Genomic DNA, 12,827 nt, shown 5'->3' on the forward strand with positions numbered 1-12,827 from the left:
GAGACCTCCTCCTCTGTTTAATGTTGGTTTCTCCTTTTTGACATAAATGGCTTCTTTTACCCCCCTCTCAAACCATCTGTCTTCTCGGTCCAAAATATGAACATTTTGGTCCTCAAAGGAGTGTCCCTTATCCTTGAGGTGTAGGTGAATTGCTGAGTCCTGTCCCGAAGAGGTGGCTCTCCTGTGTTGAGCCATGCGTCTGTGGAGAGGTTGTTTGGTCTCTCCAATATAAAGGTCTGAACATTCTTCGCTGCATTGAACGGCATACACAACTCCGCTCAGTTTGGGTTTGGGTGTTTTGTCCTTAGGATGGACCAACCTCTGCCTGAGAGTCCTGTTGGGTTTGAAATGTACTGGGATGTTGTGTTTGGAGAAAATCCTTCTGAGTTTCTCGGATACTCCAGCAATGTAAGGAATGACAATGTTCTTTCTTCTGTTCCTCTCCTTGTTCTGTTCCGTGGTGAGTTTCGTGGGTTTCCTAGCTGACTTGACAAAAGCTCAGTTGGGATACCCACATGTTTGAAGAGCTTTTTTGATGTGCTTCTGTTCCTTTTCTTTCCCTTCTGTCTTCGTGGGGACGTGTTCAGCCCGATGCTGTAGCGTTCTGATGACAGAGAGTTTGTGTTCCAGAGGGTGGTGAGAGTCAAACAGAAGGTACTGATCTGTGTGGGTTGGTTTCCTGTAGACTTCTGTAGACTTCTATTTCTGAATTGAGAAAGCTTCTCGGATGAGAAGCGAAACGTCTTCAACTACAGAATAGAAGTCCAGTTGTTTTTGTTTTTTAACTTTTTTGAATTTATCATGGCCTGGATGACTGAGAATCTACACCAGCATACAGTCAAAAAATTTAATTACTATAACTTTTGTCAGTTTCAAGTTATTTCACTGACCGTTTTTGTTCTCCAACAGCCACCAGGAAGACAACTAAGACATGCAAGATATCGGCCCTTGAGAACTGACACTGGACACCCCTGAGTTAACTAAAGTAAAAAAAAACTTACTCGGAAAATTGTAAACAATATTAAAGGATAAAAAAACTAACAAATATCTGGCAGTGGGTAGGTTCAAAGTTAGGAAATCACTGTGTGATATTTGTAGGCCCAATGAAAGTGAATGTGGTGGTCAAACTTAACTCTCCATCACAAAAGCATTGAATCTTGGTGAGTGAATTACAAAATTTCACCTTGAGAGCTTATTTAGAACAATTTTGAATTAAAATGTCTCTTTTAAAAAAATTGACACTTACTCCGTACTTCTTCACAAGCTTCTCAGGGTCTTCGTTGACATACAAAGCTAGTGCTTGGAGGATGCAAGATCTCCTAGTTGCAGTGGAGTTGTTCTGCAAAAAACAACAGGAAATATACTCCATAAACAAGTAACTAACATCCAGAACATTGAAAAATCTCTAAATGTGGTCCCTGACGCAAATATCAACTGTTGGCCTGACAGTTTTAATGCAGTGGCCACTCATACATTCATAAAATCGCATTTAGCTACAGGTGCACTTGTCAGTTAACAACAAGGCCAGGGATAAGGGTGAAAGGCCATTGTTGGCTACAGTCTTATGTGACGTATAAAGGTGGATGGTGGGGTTGCAGAATAATTATGAAAACTTTCTGAAGCAACTTTAGTATGCAAGTAATTATACACAAACCTTGTCAATGGCAGCCAGAATGTTTTTTATTTTTAGTTCAGGATGCAGGATGGTGGTAATCCGCGTGAACTCGGCACTTATCTAGGTAAATATTTCAAAAAGAATGCGTTCATGCAGCTTAAGTCTTCCACAAGTAATATCACAAGATTACCATATCATAAATTCCAAAACATATTTCATCTATTTCATATCGCTAGATATATTTCCCAGCCTTAAATGCAGTACAAATCTTTAGTGACTTTAATCTAGAATACCCAGTGTGTAGAATACCTGTGTTGACTGTCTCAGTTTATCAAAACTGGTTTAAAATAAATATTTACATCTTCCATATCAATAGATTGATACAGTTTTGAAAATATTTTCAGCTTGAACTCATTTGCTAAACTCTCACATTTTGCACATTTGTAACCTATCAAAAAGCTCATATTATTATTTTTTGTTATCCTTACAATATTTCCACTTTTGGAATTTAACTTTTAATTACTACTGAAGGGACGGGACCATCTTATGTAACTTTGACCCAAGTCTAGAGTTTTTGAGGCCTTTGAAGAAGTTTTTGAAGTCTCAAAATAAGTTTGAGGTTTTTAAAGAGATTTCTAGTGGTCATTTAGGAGCTTTGAGAGGTTCCTTAAGGATGCTCTTCATGGACCTCTAAAACTCCCTCACAAACCTCAAAAAGTTTCAACAAACTAACACTTCTTAATGACACTCAAAATGACATGATACCTTTAAAACATTTACATGCACAATAAGATGAATGTAGGTAATTTGATTAGTAGTAGTTTTATTCTATTTGAGTTTATCTACTAGTTGGATACACACCTTACTGTTTGCATATGAGACCAAATATTACAGTTTGTTCCACGGTAGTTTCTTCATTAATAGTGGGTTAGTTTTAGGCTGTACCACATAACTTTAATAAATGCATGAAACAAAATTTACGATCAAATTCAAGACTTACCTCATTTTCCTTAAACAGAGCAGGCCATCTACTTTTGAATTCGGCGATGAAGGGCATCTCTTGAACCACCTCATACCGTCGATGAGCAAAGGTTGTTCCTTTTCTTCACCTCAGACAGCAGTTCAACACGCTCCTTCTCAAGACTCGCTTTGTCTTCTCCAGCTGGGTAATCGGGGCAAAAAATTAATTCTGCTCTTCTGGGTTTCTTCACTTGGTTAGGACTGCATGAGTTACCAGACTTTCATGTTTTCAAGGAGTTGATGCTAATTTCTGGACATCCCAAAATCCTAAGCATGTTGCCCATTTTGTACTTGAGGTTGATTTTCCAACTGTAGAATCCAGTCACAGAGCCCTGTTCCTTTAAGCACGGATGTTTTCTGATCAAAGCTTCTGCAACACCATCTAACTGTGCACCAGTAGGGTAGCCTGTTGTGTACTTCATTATTTCAGAAGCCAAGCCCTGTAAAATGACCGATCTAACTTTGACACTTGGGTTCAACAATTTGCCTTCAGCAAAGAGTTCCTGGTTTGCCTTTAACAGCTGCATCTCCACTTCGTAGGAGAACTGTGGAATAGGGAAGCTGTGTGGCCAACCTTGAGTTCTTAGAGATGAGGAGGTTGAAGTTAAGGTGGTTGACTCAGGAGATGAAAGTATATCAGTGTCTGGAAAAGGAGTCATCCAGGCCCTGAAAAGGTGCATCTAGAGTACAGCTGGATGCCTGTGTCAACTGGTTACTAGGTATGATAACTTTTACTGTTCCTTTGTCTTGGATATCTGCTGTTGATGTCAGGTTCATAAACTGGTCAAAATCATTGTCCATATACTGAAGTCTGAACTCTCCTTCAATTCCACACAGCTTTTAAATCTCAGTTCTAAGACAGTCCACAGAGTCCGGTATGCCAGAAGGCAAAATCAACTTCATACAGTTGTCTTCTCCTAGGACAATTCAAAGCTTTGCTGGAGTAGACATTGCATGTAGAACACATCTGATTTTTACTCTGAAAGATAGAAAATATTAGTATAAAATAGAGCAGAGCAGCACTACTAATAGGTCTTGTGACATCTTTAAATTCTAGGCTAAGCCAAGACACATAATATTTACTTCTTTCAAGTGATATGGAAGTTTAAAGAAACACTTGAATTTATATACTTCTAAACTCAATATATATGTTTTCTCCCACCCAGGTTCACCAGTAGATAACATGATTGTTATCTGTGGAATGCAGGTCTGTTTTTTGACAATTTACTATGCATTGAATTAAATAAGCATGACATAGTCTAATCAGTTTCCAGCACTTTCTACTTAAAACATAAAAATAGAGGAAAGCCATTCCACTGTCAAGAATCTGGGGAACTACCAATGAAAAGAGGCAAAAATACAGATTCATATTGCGCTCAGGGACACATGCAGTCAAATATTTTACTGCACTTATACATCAATTTAAATGTAGTCCAATACTGTCCATAGTACTCTCACTTCATTTAATTGTTTTTTACTCAGCAGTCAAGACAGTTGTTCAATCTCCACTACTCCACAACTAAATTAACCAAATAGCAAAAACTTAAAAACTCCAATCAGGTTAATGTATTTCAGCCACTTAAGGCCTTGCAAGACAGAGGTACTTATACTGCCTAGAAAACCATTGAATGGTGAAGATAAAATTGCTTGATACCATTTTCTCCTCTGCAAGTCCACTGGTTGGGTTTAGGTTTTTATATTGCATATATCAGTGTCAAGACTTGAAGTTTGTGGTTGGATATTGCCTACATTTGTCAAAATCAACACTAAATTTTGAAGTAAGTCAGACTATAGTTCCTACAAGTCATTTAACAATTGTTCTTGTATTTTTTAAATCAAAGCGTGTGTGAAATACAGTGTAAACAAGACAGGTTTTGAACTGTAGGATATATATATATTTTAATTAGACAGAGGTATGCTTCTGCCACCTAGATTTAATGTCTTTATGCCAAGCAATACACAATGCTAAATAAAATCAAATGAACCAGGGGATGTAGAGAAGAACAAAATGGTATGTGAACATATTGTGAAAGTTTAAGTTAGTCCAAACAACTACATTTTGCCCAGAATACCCAATGATTACCTGAAGAGTGTATGTATCTTTTCAAAGTAACCATCCGTAGACTACCAACTTTGTAATGACAAAGGGGGTAGCAATCCACAAGTTGACTCAACTCGATCACAGAAACATCACTTAGAGAAGGATCCAACTCAAAGGATCTGCAATGTTCTCTGTACCATGAGCATAACTTCTTTATTATGAAAGTAAGTCCATCTTTCAAAACACACATCTGCACAATTTCAGCAAAGTCTGGCAGTGCACCAACAAACCCATGCACTATTATCATGCCACTTCTGTAGTTGATGCCACCAGCAGAAACATTTTGTGCTAGATTAACAACAGTAAGATCAGGGTACTTCTGACGGAGGCTAACTGCTACCTCCTCTTTAAGGACATCAAGAGAAACGGTTGAGACTTGTGCAACCTCAAGAAAGTTGTCTACACATGATAAAAACAAACTATGGCCAATCATGAGCTGATGTTTTGTGGCTAAAGAACGTGTTATGTTTTTAAAACAGTTTGTATGTCTCACAGCATTTTTAAAATAACTGTGTTTGGATTTAAACCTAAGAGTCCAGAAAGAAACAAGTGGACCAAAGAGAAGGATTAGGGCTGGATAATGTTCCAGGAAGTGGTACTTTGGTAGCAGTTTTCTTTCTGGGAAAAGTTCGCAATACCTGTTTCTGTGCTGTGATATTTTAGTTTCCAAGTATGCAATTGACTCATTATTGTGTACAGGGCAAACAACCAGATCAACAATATCCTTCAAATCTAAGATTAGTTGCCAAACTGGTTCGTCTTCTGGAAATAGTTTTCCAACAATCAGTGGTATCAGTCTCAATAAACACCGATTCTCATGGGAGTTGCTGATAATATTTTTTTTACCTAGGAAAGTACGTGGCAATAAAAGAGGGCGATTTGTTTTATCCCCCACTTGTATGGGAAACCCTGAATTAGTTCATTTAAATCATCAAAAGTGAAGTACTTCTTGGCTAGCAGCAATCCAAAGCATTCAGTAAGCTCAACAGGTACAATCCCCTCAAAAAGGTCATGAGCACGATCTGGGGGGAAACCTGTTGTAACCTCAAAGAATGAAAGGCTCTCAGCTAAAGCACATGTAGTTTTGACTCCACAACAAGGTTTACCATGTTCACATGCATTTGCTACATGTGTATGATGTAGCTCTTTAGTTCTGAGCCTGAAGTCACCCTGTTTGAATCCTGTGAATGAATTTCACTATGTGTAGCAGTACAAAACCGACAGACAAAATCTCCAGAGAAACTTTCCACAAATCCAGCTAATCTGTGTGCTCCAAGATTATCGGCCACTACACATTAAACAGTACCTCTAATAAATGTTCCTAGATGAGCAATGAAAACTCCCTGTTGCTACTAATGTGACAAGATCGTGCAGTAAAGGCTCAAATATTTTGTTGTAGCCAAATGTTTTAACATCCTCACTTTTACAAAGCAATGCAAGGTAAATTGAGTTTAGTGATGACTGACAAACTGGCAGCAAGTTTCCTAAAATCCAATAAACCCCACAAAGTGTGTGCTTTTTGTGTGAGGTCCCTAAAGGATTACATATTTCCAACTCATCTATGTAAAGGCACAATAACAGTCTTAATTCCTTACCTGTGAAAAACTCATTACTTTTAAAGTGAAGACCATCTTGGTAACATCTATACTCTCCATTTACAGAATGTTGGCTTGAATAACTATCAACAACTTTATCAAGAATACTTTTCTGTTTGAGTAACTGCTCTAAGGTTTTCAGAACAGGAATATACTGGAAGGTCCTTCTTGTTTTTGAGTCAAGTACATACTTGGATCAACAATGTCAAAATTTTCTTTGTATTACTTTCTGCGTTTATCAGCAGTAGCTAGAGGGCCATCCTTAACAAAGGATTACATGAAGATAATGCAAAGTTTAATTCTTCAACCAGAATCTGGTCCACATAAACATTGTGGTTTCTAAAGGTTTCTGCAATTGCTTCGTTTGATATGGGCACAGATGCAGATCCTATTAAATAATGCAATTCGCTAAGCAGTTCATTTATTGCTGTGCATGGAACATGGAAATACTTTTCAAGTTTTAATAAAAGACAGCCTAACTTCAGTTCTATAGTTTTAGATAAATTATATTCTTTTGCTTTAGTTTATCACTATCAAAATGGACATTACAGTCACTACAATGAGCTAATTTATCATTGTCCCCAACAGCTGAATTTTCTGTTTCACTACTTTTTAATAAACCTACTTTAAAATCTTGAAGAGAATATGGCGTGTGTTTTCTAGTTTTGTGGGCCTTGAAAGTACTATACACATTTGTTTGGAAAGAGCAACCCTGAAACACACAATTTACTATTTCATGGTTCTTGAGATGGTCATTTATGTGACAAAAATACTCTGATGCTGATATGCAAGTGACTGAACACAACTGACAGTTAAATGTAACTGAAGTATGACAGTTTTCAACACTTCGATTAGCATGTGACCTACTTAAATGACTGTGAAGAGCATTCGAAGTTATAAATACACAAGGGCAATCAGAATAAATGCATGGGTATTGGTGTCTGCTGCCGAAATTAGCATGCGCTAACCTGTAGTGTTTTAGTAGATGGACTCTTGTTGATGCGCTCGTACCACCGATTTTACAAGACCACATACATATCTGTTGAAAAAAGAAAGTGAGATTAGCTTATAAACATGGAAGGCGGTCATATGTAACATATCCATCAGCTAACTCATTAATCGCGCTAACAGAGCTAGTGGCACCAAATCGTATCGGTAGTGTTTCTGATACTGCTATCGGAATCGTAACAACTTTACAAAACTACACAAATACATACATAGTAACGTGAATTTAATCATCCATTGCTTCAACGAGTTGACTTTTCAATGTTTTTGTTGAAAACGTCCGGAAGAAAAGTTAGCAAAACAGAGTAGGAGTAATCGGATTAGCATAGTTCCCCCCAGAATTTACCTTAGCCTCCACCACTCCATAACATATACGAAACACTTTAAACTGTTTGTTCTATGAAGTATTGATAATGAAGAGTTATTTACTTACCTTTACTCAAAAGATGGCTGTGATTGCGAACGAGATACCGTGTTCCGAACGGGACAAACTACTCTATTAATTAATTTTACGTAATTTTTACTTAACAGAGTTGAGTTGGGAAAACTTGCCACAACCAAGTAAACCTAACATAGCACATTTTTACTTTCAAACAATTCAACTAACCTAAGTTGATGCAAATAACTCATGGTTTTTGAGTAATTAAGACATAATACTATGTTTTAGAGCCATCAATGGTGACATGTCCTGTTTTTGAGTGCATGCTGTTTACTTTCTTAGGGTTTCTGTAGCTGACTCCTCACTAAAGTTTTTTCGCTCTCAGTTTCCTCTTGGTGTTTCTGAATGCTTCCTTACTCATAACATTTCATTTCACTTTTCCCCAACACTTTGACTTATTTTGTCTTGAAGCTAAAATAATCCTTGACATGAACCTTTTACTGTTTATGCTAACTTTAATTGTTATATATACCTCCAATGACTTGCATGAGTTGTGCCAGGAAATTCTTTCTGAAACACATCAGTGATTTTGCAAGTTTGCTCATATTTGGTTTTGGTTTGGTTTTTCCAATCTGCAAGTTTTTTTTGTCTCTCTTTAATCTTTCATGTCAGATTTAAAAACCTTATCAAACCAAAGTAAAATTTTACTTCTAATATACAAAGCTCTCAACAACCATGCTCCATCTTATATTAATCGTCTTATTGTTCCATATTTTTCTAACAGAGCACCTAACTCCCAAACTGCAGGTTCACTTGTAATCCCTAGAGTTTCTAAACATAGTTTCTAAACATAGAATGGGACACAGACCTTTCAGTTATCAGGCTCCTCTCTTGTGGAACCAACTTCCAATTTCTGTTTGTGAGGCTGGCACTCTATCTACTTTTAAGACTAGGTTTAAGACTTTCTTTTTTTAATAAATCATATAATTAGGGATGACTTGGGTATCCTTAGCTATCCCTTAGTTAGGTTGCTATAGGCTTAGATGCTGGAGGACAAACTGACTACATTTCCTGACCATGCTGTTTTTACTGGTTCTACTCTCCATGTTTGTATTTGTAATTATTTCTATCATCGTGTGAATGCTTCTAAGCTTTCACATCATTGTTTTCCTGTCTCTCTTTATGGTGTGATCTAAGTCGTTCCACAATTTTTGAGTCCTTTCAACTGTTCATATATCATATATATTTAGCTTTTTCAGCCATTTTTTTCTCATTAAAAAAGAATGGAGCTGTGTTCAACTCTTTGAAATTCTGCTTTGTTCTTTCTATTTCAGCATTTTTCTGCTAATATTACCTCTGATATTGCAAATTCAACTATAGTTTTGGCTATTTCAACTATGCTAATGCTAATTCAGCTATCGTTTCAGCTAATTCAACTATGCTAATGCTAATTCAGCTATCGTTTCAGCTAATTCAACTATTCTAATGCTCATTCAGCTGTAGTTTCAGCTAATTCAACTATGCTAATGCTAATTCAGATATAGTTTTAGCTAATTATATCCTGCTAAAGCTAATTTTGGTTGTTTCTTACTCCTTAAAGTGTCTATTAGCTTCTACTTAGTCATTTGTAGACATACTGAGCTGAAATTTGGTGTGTTAGCAGCTGAGACAGAGCTCCATCACTTGCTAAATGCAAAATTAAAAAAAAATGAAGATGGCTGCCAAAGCTATCAGGGTCTTAAATCAGACCAGAATTATACATGCTCTAACTTGGCAACCGTGTACCATAGGAAGGTCGAAATTCACAGCTAGAACCCTCATGGGTCAAGGATCCTCCTTATGGATTTCAAGGTCACAAGGTCAAAGGTCAAAGTTACTTGTGAAAGAAGGCTTTATCTCTGCAGCCGTGTACAGTAGGAAAGCCACACCTCACAGCTGGACACTTCATAGGTCAAGGATCAGCTCTATGGGTAAATAACCGGTACCCTCTCCCAAACTTGAATCACAGACAGGCCAGGTGGGCTCTCTTCTTTTCATGTTTTGTCTTTACCTTGTCCTATAGACCTGGTTCCAAGAATGCCAAGCCCGATGCCTTATCCAGGATCCACAAACCCACAATAGGCACCAACTCATGGCCAAGCCCTCACGTCGACCCCCAGCAGGTCTACTTCATCCTCTCCCAATACCCCATCACCCATGGTCGCACATATCCATGGACTTCATACCGGACTATCTACCTCAGATAGAAACACCACCATACTCACCATAGTCAACCGTTTCTCAAAGATGACTCACCTGGTCCCTCTATGTTAGTTGCCCTCGTCTAAAGAGCTCAGCCAAATCCTGGCCAGAGAAGTGTTCAGGCTCTACGGTCTGCCTACTGATATCGTCTCCGACTGTGGGCCCCAGTTCGTCTCTCGCTTTTGGAAAGAGTTTAGTGGGCAACTTGGGATCAAGGCGAGTCTCTCCTCTGGTTTTCACCCACAGACGGATGAACAGTTGGAGTGTTGCAATCAGGAGGTGCAGGACCCAACTAAATGGTCATCAGCTCTCCCATGGGTGGAACACGCCCTGAACTCTTTGCCCTCCAGTGCTTCAGTACCCTCCCCTCTGAGTTGAAAGTAAGAAGCTGGCTCCTCGCTTTGTTGAACCCTTTCCTATCTCTAAAATCACCAACCCTGTTACTCTCCGTCTCCGCCTACCCGCCTCTGTGAGAGTTCATCCCACGTTTCATGTTTCCAGAATCAAGCCCCTCTGTACTTACAGGTTTTCCCCCTCCTCCAGGCCCCCTTCTCCCACCCGGTTCCTTGATGGGGCACCAGTCTACACAGTGGGTCGCCTTCTCTGCTCCAGATGATGGGGAAGGTCCATGCACTACCTAGTCGACTGGGAAGGTTATGGCCCTGAGGAGCGGTCATGGGTGGACCTTTCGCCTGCCCTCCCGGTTACAACCATTGCCTGTCTGACTCTGAGTTTGATTTTGCCCCTGTAACCTACCTGGTGAGAACGCTGAGCCTAGCCCCCGCTCTGGTACTCCTTGCGGTCATCGTCCTTCTGTCGTTCTCCGTCTCACTGCCATCCAGGTTAGTGTCACTTCCTTCACTCATTCAAACTTCCAGAGTTGCGTTTGGATCACCAAACTCCCCTCTCTCTTCCCAGAGCTGCTGCCGGCATTCCAGTTGTTGAGAGTAACATTCTCCCTGTTGTTTAATAAAGCTACATTAATCTTCCTCTCCTGTGTTGTGGCTGAATTACCGGGTCCGCTTAGTGATTCTTGTCAAAAGCTCCTTGTTTATTCTGTATTGTGTTTTGGATTACTCTTTGTTTGGCCTGTCACCCAAGACCAGTCTGCCTCGGAAAACCCTAATGGGGCAATTGCCATCAACAGCACATATCCTAAGATCAGTCAAGCACATAAACTCCTCCATTTCACAGAGCAATGAAAACCAGTAATGTTAAACAAATTAAACAAGTTCATAAAACTGGTATCTACTAAAAAATATTGATGTAGACGAAGTATGATAATCCAAGTAATCAATTATGTTGAGTATTCGTGGCAGCCCTAATGGCCTTTGAGGAAAAATTGGCATAAGGTTTATCTCTGCAATACAATCAAAATTAATCAAACCAAAATGGTTCAGTGACCAAAAAAGTTTCCAAACCAGATAGAGAGTATTAGATTCAGATGATCAACTTCCAATGTGTAGTTTGAACAACATACAGTTGCAGTTCAGCTAAAATTAACAACATTGTAATGATAGAAAATTGCAGGCACGTAGCTCTGGCTTTGATTTACATAAACCATGAGCTCTGTGTTAGTATTGATCATCACTTTAGCTTTCTTTGTGCATCAAACAATCATACACATGCTTGTGCACAAGTATGCACTCACTAACTTCAGATGGAGGTAGTGTGTGTACATGGGGAAGAGTAGAGCACTTATGAAAAAAACTTTAATTTCCTGCAGTCGTGGGAATTTGACCCCTTTATCCCAAACACAGTGCTCTTCTTCCTTTTCTGGTTATTTATGTTTTCTTTCCCTTTTTTCTTTTTTTCCCTTGAGTAGAAGATTCATGTTCTCATCTCACAAGTATTTTAAAAAGTATAATTGGCATGTAGGTAACTTCATTTGTTCCTTAATAGGGAAAAGATCCAACAATGAATTAACGTTTTCTAAATATCTAAATATCATCTTTGCTAACTGTAACAATAGCTTCCTCAACATAAACCCAGCCACAGAGGGAAATGTAGACCTCGCAAAAGAAAGTAGACTTGTTTTAAAATAAACTAGAGGTAAACTCAAAGATGCCCTCTCCTAAAAATGTACTCAAATACACAAACCCACCAATATAGAAGCAGTCAATTCACAAAAGCTATTTAGTTAATGCTGGTTCAAAAAAGAAAAAAGAGAACACACTAAAATCGAAAAATGCATGAATTAAATTAGTATATAAATAAACTGACAAAGCAAATAGTCTAATAAATAAAAAATAATAACATTTGCTTTTTGTGTTGTTTTTTTTTTTTCTTGAATGCCTGAACAGATCAAAGTTTTCTTTTGTCTGGCTTCTTATGGTCACAATCATTAATAACTTCATTGAATTTGATTTCTTAATATTATTATTATTATTATTATTATTATTATTATTATTATTATTATTATTATTATTATTATTATTATTATTGTAAGTTGTTGTTTAAATTGAAAATAAACTGTAGATAACTATAATATAGAAATCATTCTAAATAGATGATTATTTCTCTCTGTTGTAATTTCTGAAACCATAGGAAAACAGCAGGGGAGAAAAAGAAATTAAGGGGGGTTGGGGCTTTTTTGGCATATAGGCTGTTGATATGTTTCCTGCTTGTGCAAAACAGTTACACACTAAAACGATTATTAAAAGTCTGCTATTACACACAGAGTCGCTTTGGTGGTTCTGTGCTATGGAATTCAGAGGGTTTTGATACGTTGATGATGGCAGCTAGATTAATTTGTTTGCTCACAGAATCTTTTGATCAGTACACAAACACCCTCAATAAAGTTGTTTTCTACTATTGTATTGTATTTGAGACACATTTGTTTTTCAACACTTCTTGGTTTTTATCAGTGTA

The 12,827-nt window shown here is 37.9% G+C and overlaps 1 long non-coding RNA gene across 3 annotated transcripts in view; it reads left to right on the forward strand.

The window, feature by feature from the left end:
• LOC119617186 overlaps nt 1-12,169 on the forward strand; it is a 35,319-nt gene extending 23,150 nt beyond the window's left edge. Inside the window, exons 3-4 of one of the 3 annotated variants that reach the window (XR_005233403.1) lie at nt 10,500-10,798; nt 10,875-12,169. This is a non-coding gene — a long non-coding RNA (uncharacterized LOC119617186). Of the gene's footprint in view, nt 1-9,777 lie in introns of all 3 variants that reach the window. The other 2 variants (XR_005233402.1, XR_005233401.1) reach the window with 2 other exon arrangements.
• Nucleotides 12,170-12,827: the final 658 nt, after the last annotated feature.

This window comes from Kryptolebias marmoratus, linkage group LG7 (assembly GCF_001649575.2).
Source record: "Kryptolebias marmoratus isolate JLee-2015 linkage group LG7, ASM164957v2, whole genome shotgun sequence".
NCBI classification, from domain to species: domain Eukaryota; kingdom Metazoa; phylum Chordata; class Actinopteri; order Cyprinodontiformes; family Rivulidae; genus Kryptolebias; species Kryptolebias marmoratus.